This window comes from Cynocephalus volans, chromosome 9 (genome assembly GCF_027409185.1).
Source record: "Cynocephalus volans isolate mCynVol1 chromosome 9, mCynVol1.pri, whole genome shotgun sequence".
NCBI classification, from domain to species: domain Eukaryota; kingdom Metazoa; phylum Chordata; class Mammalia; order Dermoptera; family Cynocephalidae; genus Cynocephalus; species Cynocephalus volans.
In genome coordinates this window covers 125,474,609-125,489,172 of record NC_084468.1, presented here as the reverse complement: position 1 = coordinate 125,489,172, position 14,564 = coordinate 125,474,609, and the positions used below count along the sequence as shown (strand labels likewise).

The 14,564-nt window shown below is 37.6% G+C and overlaps 1 pseudogene; it reads right to left on the bottom strand.

Annotated features, from left to right (window-relative positions):
- Window positions 1-244: 244 nt before the first annotated feature.
- Window positions 245-1,813, bottom strand: LOC134386535 (cystathionine beta-synthase-like protein; annotated as a pseudogene).
- Window positions 1,814-14,564: the final 12,751 nt, after the last annotated feature.

The window sequence follows — 14,564 nt, the reverse complement described above, 5'->3', positions numbered from 1 at the left end:
CCACGTCCGCTGGGCTGTGTGTGTTTCCCTTCCCCCCGGGGCCTTAGACTGATTCCCTCTGCCGCACGGGTCTTGGTTCACCTCCACAGCTGCTGGGCTGTGTGCGCTTCCCTCTGGGCCTTAGACTGGGCCCCGGTGCTTCAAGGGTGTGATCTCGGCTCACCTCGGTGGGTGCTGGGCCATGTGCACTTCCCTCGGGGCCTTAGACTGAGCCCCAGTGCTGGTGCAGCAAGGGTCTCAGGCTTCATTTCTGGTCCCACACCTGGGGTGCCACGAAGTTAAGCAAGTCAATGGCGGTGACGACCCCAAACACCATCTGTCATTAACTGGACTTCCCATTGCTGTGGTACTGGATCTGCTCATGGACCACCAGGGAGAAGGACCACCATGAACCATCTCCAGGATGCATGAGAGCATGCCCAGTATGTTCTTTAGGAGCATCTGTATGAATTTCATGTAGATGACTTTGTGGACTTGGTCTCATGGCTGCCCCTTCCCAGCAAGTAGGGGTGACAGCATGCTCCTGAGCAGTCACCAATTCCAGGTGACTCCTAACACACACCATATGAGCCTGGTCGAAGCCATTCTTGGGGAAGATCTCAATGGTGCACTCCCAAGTGACAGTCTGCAGCACCATCAGCAGAGCCGGTGGGCCCAGCTCTTCATCTCAGAGGTGAAACCACCACGGCCTCTTCCCTTGAGGTCCTCCTCCATGAAGCCCTTCTGCAGCATCTACTAGTGCCCAGGAACTAGGACATATAGTTCCGCACTGAGTCAGGCAGAATGATCATGCAGCACTGACCATCCTGCAGCTCCTGGGCAGCCTTCATGGCCACAGCCACGGCCACCACCCTGCCTGAGCTGCCACCACACAACAAGCAGCCCTTCCTGCAAAATCAGCATGTGGGTGAAGGTGAAGTCCTCCTCAACATTGCTCTTGAACTACTTGTCCACTGCCATCCTGTCCAGCACCATGAGGATGAAGTCATAGCCAATTCCTTCTACCTCGTAGGCAGTCTGCTCTTTCTGGTTCAGCTCTTCAGGCTCTGCAAGGATGCATCCTTTAAGATCCACCCTGATAATTCTACATCCAGGACATTTCTTCACCTTCCTGGCAATACCCATGATGGTGCTGACTATGTCCGCTGAAGCCACTAGCATGTCCAGCTTCCTGTCACATTGTGGCAGGACCTTCTTGGCAGTGCTGTGATAGTGTGCCAGGGGGTTTCTGGCATTGCAGTACTGGTGTAGCATGTTAGGATTGGGAATCTTGTTCTTCAGCTGCTATGTGTGAATTGGGGGAGTCAAATGTGGTGTTGGTGGGCATCCTTATGATCTCAGCCCCCAACCTCTGCAGGACGTCCACCTTCTCTGTGCTCATCTTCTCTGGCGTCACCATGATGCAGCTATAGGCCTTCATAGCAGCAGCCAGGACCAGCCCAATCCCTGTGTTCCTGGATATAGGCTCGATGATGGTGTCCCCAGGCTTCAGAGTTCCATCCTGCTTGGCGTCCTCCACCATCTGAAGGCTGATAAGGTCTTTCGTGCTCCTGCTCGCATTGAAGAACTCACACTTGGCCAGGGGCTCACACTTCTAGTGGAAGTTCTTCCCGATCTTGTTGATTCTGACCATGGGGGTATCCCTAATTTTCTTCAGAATATCTGGCAAGATTTTTGGAGATTTTGACAGAGCTTTGTAGTGATGCAGCTAGTCAGTGTCAGGCCAGTCCAGCTATCGGGTGCACCTGCTTGGGTCATCAAGCCAGATCCACAGGAGCTCCTTGGCTTCCTTGTCCCCTGGGCGCCCCCTCTCCAGGCTCCTTACCCTGAGGGTGCCCTCAAGAGGTGGGGACATACTGCATACATACCCGTATCCTGCCTGAGGTGTCTCAGAAGGCATGCTGAGATCAGACTTATGACTTGGTAATGCACCGCAGCTCAAACTCTGTAAGGAGACATGACATCCAAATGTAATAGAGTTGTGGAGGGAATCCAGGGAAGTGGGGAGGACTGGGCTGGTGCAGGTGCAGCAAGAGTTGGCCCTGACAGTGCAAGGCGGAGCTTTAAACATTTTTAAACATACAATTGCATGGAATTAATTACATTTATAGGAGCTGTGTAACTACTACCTCTATCTATTTCCAAAATGCTTTCATCACCCTAAACATGGACTCTATACCCATTAAACAATAGCCCCCCCAACCCCCATTTCTAGTAACTGCTAAAATACTTCTGTCTGAATTTTTTTATACCGTAATTTGTTGTAGACTGTAGCCTTGTATTTGCTATAGCACACTAGATCTTATTCTTTCTTCCTATCTCTCTACAATTTTGTATCTGTTGACCATTCTCTCCCCATATCTCCTCCCCTCTCCACTTACTAGTCTCTGGCAACCACTATTCTACCCTTTACTTTTATGAAATCAACTTTTTTGGCTTCCACATATGAGTGAGAACATGTGGTATTTCTCTTTCTTTGCCTGACTTATTTCCCTTAACATAGTGTTCTCCAAGGTCATCTATGTTGCTGCAAATGGCAGAATTTTGTTCTTTTTTATGCCTTAATAATATTTCATTGTGTGTGTGTGTTTGTGTGTCCGTGTGTGTGTGCGTTTGTGTGTGTGTGTGTGTGTGCATATACACACACATTTTCCTCATCCAATCACCCATTGATGGACATTTAGGTTGGTTCACAATCTTGGCTGTTGTGAATAGAGCCACAATAAACACGGGGAGTGCAGGTGTCTCTTCAACTTGTTGATTTCCTTTCCTATGGATATATACCCAGTAGTACAATTGTTGGAAAGTATGGTAATTCTATCTGTAGTTTTTTGAGAAAACTCCATACTGTTTTCCATAATGACTGTACTAATTTACATTCCCACCAACAATGTAAAACAGTTCCCCTTTCTCTGCATCCTCCCCATGGTTATTTTCTGTCTTTTTGATAATAGCCATTCTAACCGGCTAAGAGGATATCTCATTGTGGTTTTGATTTGCATTTCTTTAATGATTAGTGATCTTGAGCATTTTTTCATATACTTACTTGCCATTTGTATGTCTTCTTTTGAAAATTGTCTATTCAGCTCATTTGCCCATTTTTTAATTGGATTATTTAAAAAAAAACCTTGTTGGATTCATACTTTGCAAATTCTGCAGGTTGTCTTTTTCTTTTGTTGATTGTTTCCTTTGCTGTATAGAAGCTTTGTAGTTTGATATAATTCCAGTTACTTTTGCTATTGTTGCCTGTGCTTTAGACATCTTATTCATAAAATCTTTGCCCAGTCTTAGGTCCTCAAGTGTTTCTCCTGTGTTGTTTTCCTTCCTGAAGTATTATAATTTTGGATCTTACATTTAAGTATTTAAATCATTTTGAGTTAGTTTTGGTATATTGGGGTGAGAGATAGGGATCTAGTTTCATTATGCATATGGATCTCTCCAATTTTCTCAGCACCATTTATTGAACAAACTGAAGAGACTGTCTTTTATCCGATATATGTTTTTAGCTCCTTTGTCAAAAATCAGTTGGCTGTAGGTACTTGGATATATTTCCAAATTTCTGTTCTGTTCCATTGGTCTATGTGTCTGTTTTTGTGCCAGTCCCATGCTGTTTTGATTACTATAGCTTTGTAGTATATTTTGAAGTCAGGTAATGTTATGTCCCCCAGTTTGTTCTTTTTGCTTGGGATATCTTTGGCTATTTGTTGCTCCATATAAATTTTTTAACTGTTTTTTTTTTCCTATTTCCATGAAGCATGTCATTTCTATTTATGTGAAATATGAAGACTGCATTGAATCTATAGATCACTTTGGGTACTATTGCCATTTTGGCAATATTGATTCTTCCAATCCATTAGCATGGTATGTCTTTTCATTTTTGTGTTTCTTCTTTAATTTCTTTAGTCAGTTTTTATAGTATTCCTTGTAGAGATCTTTCTACTCCTTGGTTAAATTTATTCCTAGGTATTTTGTTTTATTTTATTGTTACTCTAAATGGTATTGCTTTCTTGATATTTTATTCTGCTAGTTTGTTGTTAGTGTCTAGAAATGCTACTAAGTTTTATATGTTGGTTTTGTATCTTGCAACTCTACTAAGTTTGTTTATCAAGTCCAAGAGTTTTTTGGTAGAGTCTTTAGGTTTTTCTATATATAAGATCATGTCATCTTCAAACAGGGGCAATTTGTCTTCCTCCTTTTCAATCTGGAAGCCCTTTATTTATTTCTGTTGCCTAACTGCTCTGGCTAAAACATCCAGTACTATGTTGACTAAAAGAAGTAAGAGTGGGCATTCTTGTCTTGTTCAAGTTCTTAGGTGAAGAGGTTTCAGCTTTTCCCTATTCAGTTTGATGTTAGCTGTGGGCTTGTCTTATATAGCCTTTACTGTATTAAGGTTCTTCTATATCTAGTTTGTTGAGAGTTTTTACCATGAAGAGATGCTGAATTTTGTCAAATGCTTTTTTTGCATCTATTGAGATGATCATATGTTTTTTTTTTATTCCATTGATGTGATGTATTATGTTTATTGACTTGCGTATGTTGAAACATCCTTGCATCCCTGGGATAAATCCCACTTGATCATGGTGTAAAATCTTTTCGATGTGATGTTGGATTTGGTTTGCTAGTATTTTATTGAGGATTGGCCTGTAGTTTTTTGTTGTGTCTTTGCCTGTTTTTCATACCAAGGTGATGTTGGCCTTATAGTATGAGACTGGAAGAACTCTATTCACTTCAATTTTTTGAAGTAACTTTAGAAGTTTTGGTATTAAAACTTTAAAGGTTTGGTGGAATTCAGCAATAAAGCCATCTGGTTTTGGGCTTTTCTTTGTTGGGAGACTTTTATTACTGATTCAATTTCATTACTTGTTATTGGTCTATTCAGGTTTTCTATTTCTTCTTGTTTCACTGTTAGTAGGTCATCTGTGTCAAGAATTTATCCATTTCCTCTAGGTTTTCAAATTTATTGGCATGCAGTTGTTCCTAATGATCCTTTGTATTTCAGAGGTATCAGTTGTAATATCTCCTTTGCATTTCTGGTTTTACTTATTTAGATTTTTTCTCTTTTTTTCTTGGTTAGTCTGGCTAATGGTTTGTTGATTTGTTTATCTTTTCAGAAAACAAACATTTCATTTGATTGATCTTTTGTGTTATATTATTAGTCTCAATTTCCTGTATTTCTGCTCCAATTTTTTTTCCTTCTACTTATTTTGGGTTTAGTATGTTCTTGCTTTTCTAGTTACTTGAGAAACATTGTTAGGTTGTTTACTTGAAATTTTTCTTTTCCTTTCTTTTCTTTTTTTGATGTAGGTATTTATTGCTATAAACTTTCATCTTAATACTGCTTGGGCTATCTCCCATAGGTTTCAGTGTGTTGTGTTTCTGTCTTCATTCGTTTTAAGAAATTTTTTTATTTCTTCTTAATCTCTTCTTTGACCCTTTGGTCATTCAGGAGCATATTGTTTAATTTCCATGTATTTGTATGGTTTTGAAACTTCCTCTTTTTACTAATTTCTATTTTTATTCCATTACGTTCAAAAATACACTTACTATGATTTTAATTGTTTTGAGCTTGCTGAGGCTAGTTTTGCTGCCCAGCATATGATCAATCCTGAAGAATGTTCCATGTGCTGATGAGAAGACTGTGTATTTTGCAGCTGTTGAATGAAATGCTCTGCAAATGTCTGTTAGGTCCATCTAGTCTATGGAGCTATTTAAATTTCATATTTCTTTGTTGATTTTCTGTCTCTATGAAATATCTAATGTTGAGTGGGGTGTTAAAGCCCCCAACTATTATCACTTTGATGTATCTCTACCTTTAGATCTGATAATTTTACTTTATATATCCGGGTATTCCAGTGCTGGGTGCATATATATTTATAATGTTATATCCTCTTGCTGTATTGATCCCTTTATAATTATATGATGCCCTTCCTCATCTCTTAGTAAATAGTTTGATTTAATGTCTATTTATCTGATATAAGTATAGCTACTCCTACTCAGTTTTGTTTTCCATTTGCATGGAATATCTTTTTCCATCCCTTCTCTTTCAGTCTATGTGTGTCTTTGTAGTTAAGGTGTGTTTCTCGTAGGAAACATATAGATGGGTCATTTTTTTGTCCATTCAGCCAGTCTACATCATTTAATTGGGTCATTTAATCCATTTACATTTAAGGTTATTACTGATGTGAGTTCTTACTCCTGTCATTTCATTGGTTGTTTCCTGATTGTCTTTTTTATTCTTTCTTTATTTCTTTCTCTTTCTTTCCATCTTTCTTTCCATCTTTCTTTCTTTCTTTCTTTCTTTCTTTCTTTCTTTCTTTCTTTCTTTCTTTCTTTCTTTCTTTCTTTCTTTCTTTCTTTCTTTCTTATTGTTTATCTTTGCAGTTTGGTGTTTTTCTGTATAGATAAGGTTTGATTCCTTTCTTTTTCTTTTTCTACTTTGTGTACCTATTCTACAAGTAAGTTTTATATTTTCAGGTGTTTTCATGGTGGTTGTAATCATTCTTTCTCTTCTATATGTAGGACTCCCCTAGCATTTCTTATAAGAACAAACTAGTGGTAATGAATTCTCTTCGTCTTTGCTTGTCTGAGAAAGACTTTATTTATCCTTCATTTCCAAAGGCTAGCTTTGCAGGGTATAATGTTCTTGGCTAGCAATTTAGTATTTTCTTTCAGTATTTTGAATATATCATCACATTCTCTACTGGCCTGTAGGGCTTATGCTTGGAAGTCTGCTGTTAGTCTAATGGGGATTCCCTTATAAATGACTTGATGCTTTTCTCTTGCTGTTTTAGAATTCTCTCTTTGTCTTTAACTTCTGACAGCTTGACGAAATGTGTACTGGAGAGGACCTTTTTGTGTTGAATCTATTTGGGGATGTTTGAGCTTCCTGGATTTAGATGTTTATCTCTGTCCCAAGACAAAGGAGGTTTTCAGCTATTATTTCATTAAATATGCTTTCAATACCTTTTAAAAAAATTTTTCTCCTTTTGCAATACCAGGGGGGTGACAGCTGTGCTGTTGCTCTGAGTCGGGAGTGTGGGTATGTTCTGACTCAGTTAGCTGGATGTGACACTGCCAGGATCCAGTCTACTGTGCTACTTTTCAGGGTTGAGTGTGGGGTTACGATTCCCTCAGTGGTTCAGGAATGGGTCTGCCAAGGGCAGGCTGATGAGCCACTTCTCAGGCAGTGCATGGGCCACTAGGTGGCCTGCAGAGAGGGGCCTGGCCAGACACTTCTTGAGCAATGGGTGAGGTTTCTAGGCAGGGCTGCAGAGAGGGGGCCATCTAGACACTTTTTGGGTGGTGGTGAGGCAACTTTATGGAATTATTGAAGGCCGCTTCTCTGAGAGAACACAGATGCACTTTAATTCCACTGTCCCAGGAGTATCTTTCTTAGGGTAAGGACCCATGAACTGATTTTCCAGGTTGGGAGGTTTGGCACACAGAACTTAGACCACTGGTGGTGAGGGTTCTTTTTGTCTAATTTCTGGCCAGGAACGTGGGCGTTTGCCTGTTCAGCAGGCCTGGGATAGCTTCCCAGACATGCAGGACTGGAGTCATAGCTACACCTGGGTCCAGGATTCAAGCCACGGGGTTCAGGGCATTCTAGTCTCTCCTATGAGGGAGTGTAGTTGCTACTGGCCCTCAGGGCATGGTGTGCTCCCATAGTGGCTCTGGTTTCAAGATGGGTCATGAGGATGGGGCAGGGAGTGCACAATGCAGCGTGTATATTCTAGGCAGCTCCCCACACTTGGATCTGGGCTTACAAGGGCTATAGAATCTTCCCGCAGCAGGAACTGCAGGCCTCTGTGGTGAGGATGAGGGTGGGGATGAGCCTTCTTCCTACCTTTTCCCTGCAAGGGAATGTCTTTTCCATGCTAATCCTGGTGGCAGAGATTTGACGATTGAGGTTCTTTCTCTTCTCTATGCTGTCATCCTGGGCTTCTGTGCTCCACAGGGATCACATCAGTCTCCTGCTGCACTCCTGCACTCACCCACAGATGGTCCCATTAATATTTAGCTGTCTATTAATTGTTCTGGTCCTTTTATGTGAGAGGAATATGCCCAGGCACCTCTAGTCCACATTTTGTCTTACTTCCCAAAACTATATCTGTTTTGAAGATCAAGTTACCTACTTACCATCTTTCCTTTTAATAGATATGTTTCATACCATAGTAGACTTTTAAGAAAGACTTGGGGGAATACGTTAATGTAAAATTTTAAAGTCGGTTTTATTACCTGTGTAATTCCTTTGACTGATCAACTAATCAAATGAAAATATGTTAAGTTGTTACATAATGCACAGTTTATTTCATTAGTTTCCAGTCAAATTTTTATATGACAATGACAGTTGTATGAAGACCTAATTATTTTTAATTACATAAAAAGTTTAAGGTGCTGATACATTAATTCAAAAGACCTTCAATGTAGAATGAGTCTCATTTTTCTTGGCTTCATGTGAGCATAGGTTATATTTATTTCCATTGAAGTGGTTAATAAGATTAACCAAAGTTAAAAAGAAATGTTAAAGTGTGCTGAATGTTGACTTTTTGAAAAATGTTCTCTCAATTTAAACTGGTAAGACTATGTAATTATACAAAAGCAACCTCAGTCTTTTCAACAGCAAAGTTTAGTCTCTTTTCTTTCCAAATCATATTTAATCATTTTCATGGAATAATTTTAACAAAAATCATCTTATTTATTAGTTTTTTAAATATATTGCTAAGAAGGCAATATATTAAATTATAGAGGTATATTTAGGGTAAGAGACTGAATTTGTATATGGATTAGGAAACTCCTGTTTTGTTTTGTTTTTGACGTAAAATGCTCTTTTTACTTAAGGTCACAGCAAACAAATGTTCAGTTGTAATTGGTGACTACAAAAAATTTTTATATAATTTCCAAAACAAGACAGTACATTTTACCTAACAAGCTGGCTTTCTTATTGGGAATATTTTATGCAAACAAGTTAGTGAGCTTTTAAATCAAGAGTTGAGAAGGCAGCCTGTCACAATTTATGGCAGTTATAAAAACATTAATAAAATAAATAATGATAATTTTGAAAATAAATGTCTTAAGCATTGACATTCTCATAACCTAATTTGAAGGACAAAATAATTGGCTTCAGTAGAAATGATACCATATGCAAGTATTTCCAGATTTCTGATTTAATGAGAGTTACAAAATAATGAAAATGTAACCCATTCTTATCACAGTTTAAATACTGTTTTCTCAATTTTATGGCTATTCGCGCTTCCCATTGGCGAGGAGAAATGGATAATGTGGTTCAGTTATACAGTAGGAGGTACACAGACTATCAGAACCGTAAAGTATATTTGTAGGATAGGTTATACTTGGAAATTTTTAATTATTTGAGATGAAACTTAAATAGTTTCATCTAAACTTTGTTGTTTATAAGATGCTAAGGGCATATAAATAGCTATTAAGCCAATGTCTCCTCAAAAAACATTGCAATTGTGCTTTTTAAAAAAATAATTGGACCTCAATAACTGAAATAAGTATCTTAATTAAAGATCAAACTCAAATATTCCCATACTCTGCCTACCTGTGTTATAGGCAAGTGGCAAGGAACTCTTATATAATCTTTAAAAGGAAACATATTAAAGACTTTGGCCTCAGCAATTGCAATGGAGGTAAACTTACTGTCATGTAACAGAAAGTAGATGGCTTTGGAGTAAGCCACATGTGATTCAAGGCCTGAAATTTCTACATACTAGTTCAGGCAAGTTACTTATTTCTCTGTCTAAACCTGTCTGTGTCAATAGCCATTATTATATTGACCTCACTTAATCACCTGAAGACTAAATGAATTGATGTTTGTAAAGAAAATGAAGAAATTGTGTATGGGTTGGTGTAAATAGTTTGAACAAGAAAATATCAAAACCTAGAATAAATGTCTGGCTTTAGAAATGGAGAAAAATGATAAAACTATAAGAATGTTGGAAGAAAAAACCGAAAAATAGATAGTTAACTTGAAAAATGGTGGTGAATAGTATACAGCTTTTTAGTTTCAATGAATGAGAGATGTAATTTTCCATTTCTGCATTCTTTGTGCCTATGCTAAGAGTTAATCAAATAAGTAGAGTAGATTTGTCTTTGCAATAAAGGGCTGAGTAGAGGCAAAAATAGGATGTTCTTGGATCAATCTTACCAAAAGAAATTTTGTAACACCCGCTAAGTTTTAAAACACCTCTTAACATCACATCTGAAGGATATTAACATTTTTAAAACCAGGTGAACAAAAAATACGTGCTATTTCAATATTTTCTTATAAACTTTGCATCCTATGTCATATTTACATCAGAAAGAAATGGCATAGAGTTCTCTTCATTATATCCTTTTCTGTGCTTATTATTAAAATATACTTATGTAGTAAAAATTGTTAATGCTAGACCTATATACCTTTGGTAATCAATTTCTGGAAAAAGACAGTTGGCATTCTAACATTTATATTATGAAGCTATTAAAAATATTTTGGGGAGTGGCTAATAAATATCATTATATAAACCTTTTATTGCTAAGCATTTGATAATATAAAAACTTTAATCCGTTTTTTTTTTTCCTTTTAGGGAAAAGTGTATTAGAGAAAAGGCATGTTTATTTCTTTATATTTTATATGGTAAAGATAGTATTTCAAGATTCACATAATAATTCTGTCTTAAGGTATTTTATTTTCAAAACACAATTACAGTTTATATTAATGGCAATTCCATATACAGTTTTGTTTCTTCACTTTTTTTTATGAATTATAAAAGATGTATTGAGGACATTTTTTTGAATCTCTCTTTTTGCTTCTTTGGCCTTTCTTCAGAATGGCCCGTTGGTTTGTCACGTCTGATCAAGTTCTTCTCCCTCTCTTGCTTGGTGATTGCAGTAATTACTATGTGAAAATAAGAACATCAAGTGTTTTCTTATCTGTTGTTTCCCCCCAGCCCCCCCCCACACACTTTGAAAAACGATGGAGATTTTACTTAATAACGAGCTCTAGGTTCTTATTATTGGTCTAGGTTCTTTTTTGCTAATTCTTAATTATACCCTAACTCTAAGGTCTTCAAAAAATTCATGGAAAGACACACTATCTTTTAATTCCATTTTTCTACAGTTTTTGAAAGACCCTTGTACTTTCCATAGCAATTGGCAGTAGGCAATTTATAATCACAGAAAGCACTCAGCAAATGTGTATCCCTTGGAGTTTTCACTATATTATTTTCAATAAAAGTGAATTAAGCAACCCAGTTGTTACTAACATCAAGAACATTATAAATGCGGCCTAGATTATGTCTTTAAAAGGTACTGCCTAAATGTTCCTTATTTTAATACTGTTTTATAAGATTACAATTTTGAGATCATATAATCCCGGGTCTACTTTGTTCCTCATTATTTAGCAGGCATTGGGTCATTTCTTCTGAGTTTTCACAGATCCTTTCCTTCCCTGCCTCCTCTTCCCCTCCCTCTCTCCCTCCTTTCTCTTTCCTTCCTTCCTTCCTTCCTTTTTTCCTATCCCATGTAATTCTCCTGGTCAAGCAAACTCATTGGTGCCCTTCCTTAGGAAGCTTCAGACTGGAGGCATTTTCTTCTCTAGCAGAATGACGGCTGGATATAGAAATACATCAGAGGACAAAATATACTGACCAATGGACCATTGAGCTCAGGCCACACTCCAACTTTTACTGCAAGTGTCTGGATCATTATCATACCTAAATCATTATTGCTCGATTTTGTAACTTTTACTTGGCTCTCAAGCTCTAAACCAGAAGTTCATTTGTCAGGAGGATATCTTCACTTGTCTCTCCTACAAGTAGACTAAATTCAGTATGGCCCAAATCAGATTCATCATCCCTATCCCATTAAACCAACACTTAGAACTATATTCACCAGCATTTTCAGTGGGTTCATCACACTCTCAGTTGTCAAAGCTAAACCTAAAGATGCTCATCTTTAATTCCACCCTTTTTCTACATTCATGTACCTGCTGTAGCCATAAGCAAAACTACTTGGAAATGCAATGATCACTGTCTACTGGGCCCCTAATATGTCTCAGGCAATGTTCTAAGTACATTATGTAAATCATTTCACAGCATGCTTATAAAAGCAGGCATTAACCCCAATTTTGAGATGAAGAAATTGAGGCCAGAGAGATTATAATATTTGGTTGCAATTAGTCAGATGGTAAGAAAGAGCTGGATTTTTAATTCAGATCCATCTGGCCATAAATCCATATCTACGTCCTTACTTACCTATTTTATCTGTTTATTTCTATTGCCCGTTCTTTAGTCCAGACCAAATCAACTTTCATTTGAAATGAATATGATGAAAACAGCCTTTACATTTTTCTCTGTGCCACCAAGTTGTCATATATTCAGTTCATTCTTTATACTGAAATTATTAAATAAAAATTATAGGAGGCCATTGTTTTGGACTAAGTTCCTGCATCAGATTCCAAAAGACCAGGCTGAAAATCAAAATGGAATCACCCCTGCTAAGTTCCATGTCACTTAGGCTGTGATCTGACCTTCTGAGAATTCAGGGAAAAGATAACAACCAATTTCCCAAACAGGCCAGCTTATTTATTTGTTTATTTTTTAACAACAAATAGCTGTTTTTTAATCCACTTTGATTTGGATCATTGGAAATATTCAATAATAAATAAAAGAGAATAGGGGCTGAGGAAGGCTCAGTCTTGCTAATGTCATTCCAAAGGTATCCAGATCAATGCACAGCTGCAAAACAAACACAGAGGAGCAAAGGGGAATGGGAAGCAAATTTCAAAAGACCAACAACCAAGCAAACAAGACTGCAAAGAAGAAAAAGTGCCAAGAAACTTTGGCTTTGAAGGAAATTCGGTGAAGTACTAAAGCGATTGTGCAAGAAGGGAATAAACCTACTTTCATCCTAATGGGGCAGGCATTTAAATCTTCTGGCCAGTTAGCTCAGTTGGTTTGAGCGCCACCTTATAACACACCAAGGTCGAGAGTCAGTTAGAGCAAGGTGTTGGCGACACCAAGTCTTCAGATCCGCTTACCAACCAAAAAAAAAAAAAAAGAACAATAATAAATCTTCAATTGTTATAATGATGAAGTTCTCTCTGCTTTAATATTTACTCAAAAGAGATAGCCTAAAGTAACCTGAGATGCTATTTTTCTATTATTCTGTCTTCCTGTCCCCACCTTAGGAGAAAAGTAACTTTGAAATGACCAGTCTGCTTTTTGTTCTTTGTTTCTGCTAAAGCCTTTTTCTGTCTATAAAACCAACCTCCTCTGCTTGGCTCATTGGAACACTTATTCTACTTTATGGAATAATGTGTTCCCTAATTCTAGAATCGCAGTACAGCCAATTGAGATCTTCAAATAAATTTGTTGTAATGTTGATTTTTGACAATATTATCATGTGGATCATGACCCTGAAAGGTAGTGTAGGATAGACTGCTGGATAGTGGTAAAGCCTAGGATTCCACTATGGCTCTGTCACATAGTAGATAGAGCTGTAGGTATATGACATTGTAGAGTTATTTAATCCTAGTCCTCTCATCTGTAAAGCAGGTACAATAGTAGAACTTATCTCACAGAGCTGTCGTGAGCAGTAATGAGGTAATACAAGTGAAGAGTATAGCTGTGTGCCTATAACATCACAAGTCCTCATTAAATGTTAACTATTAAAAAATGACAGAAAGTGGACAAAAATACCACATAGTAAATGATTCCATTCAAATAAAATGTCCAGAAAAGTCAAATCTATATAGAGAGAAGGTAGATGAATGGTTTACTGGGTCTGGAGGTGTGAGTAGGGACATGACTGCAAAAGGTCATAAAAAGGTCTTTTGGGGGTGATGGAAATATTATAAATTTGAATTGTAGTGGTAAATACATACCATAAATTTGTCAAAAATTATTAAATTGAAAAGGAGGAATTATTTAAGGGACACGAAAATCAACTACATTGTATATTGATAAATTAAAAGAAAAAAGAAAAAAATTATTAAATAACTATAAAAAGTGAACTATTTCAATATTTATTTTTATTTCTCTTGTAAAATCCCAACTTTAAAAATAAAATAAAAAAATTTGAACTTTTAAGTCTAAACTCCTTAGTCCTGACTCTTTCCTCCAATGTCCTCTATAATCAGACTCAAACTGTCTTTCCAGCCTCAACTCCAACCCTGTCTCTTCTCAGATACTGTAATACAGCCACCCAAGACTGTAATCCTTTCTTTTCAAATTTCCTTCTCATGGAAAAACAATTAAGCCACGTTCTCAAGAAACCAATAGGAGTAGGAAATTCTTCAGAAGGTAATCCAAAACCGAGAACTGTTGGTAATAAAAATTTAAAGCAGGTACTCAGAAAGAAGCCAGAGAAGGGATTTGGACAGAACAACTCCAAAGGGCAATATCTGTGTCATAGATGAAGGAAGAAGAAATGAATCAGCAACTGCAGAAAAAGTGGATAAAAGTTGGTGCGGGTGAGTAATAAGCAGGGCCGGTCCAACATTATCACGAAGCATTTTGAGGTATCTCTGACTCACTTATTCAGACCAGCAGTTGGGTGCT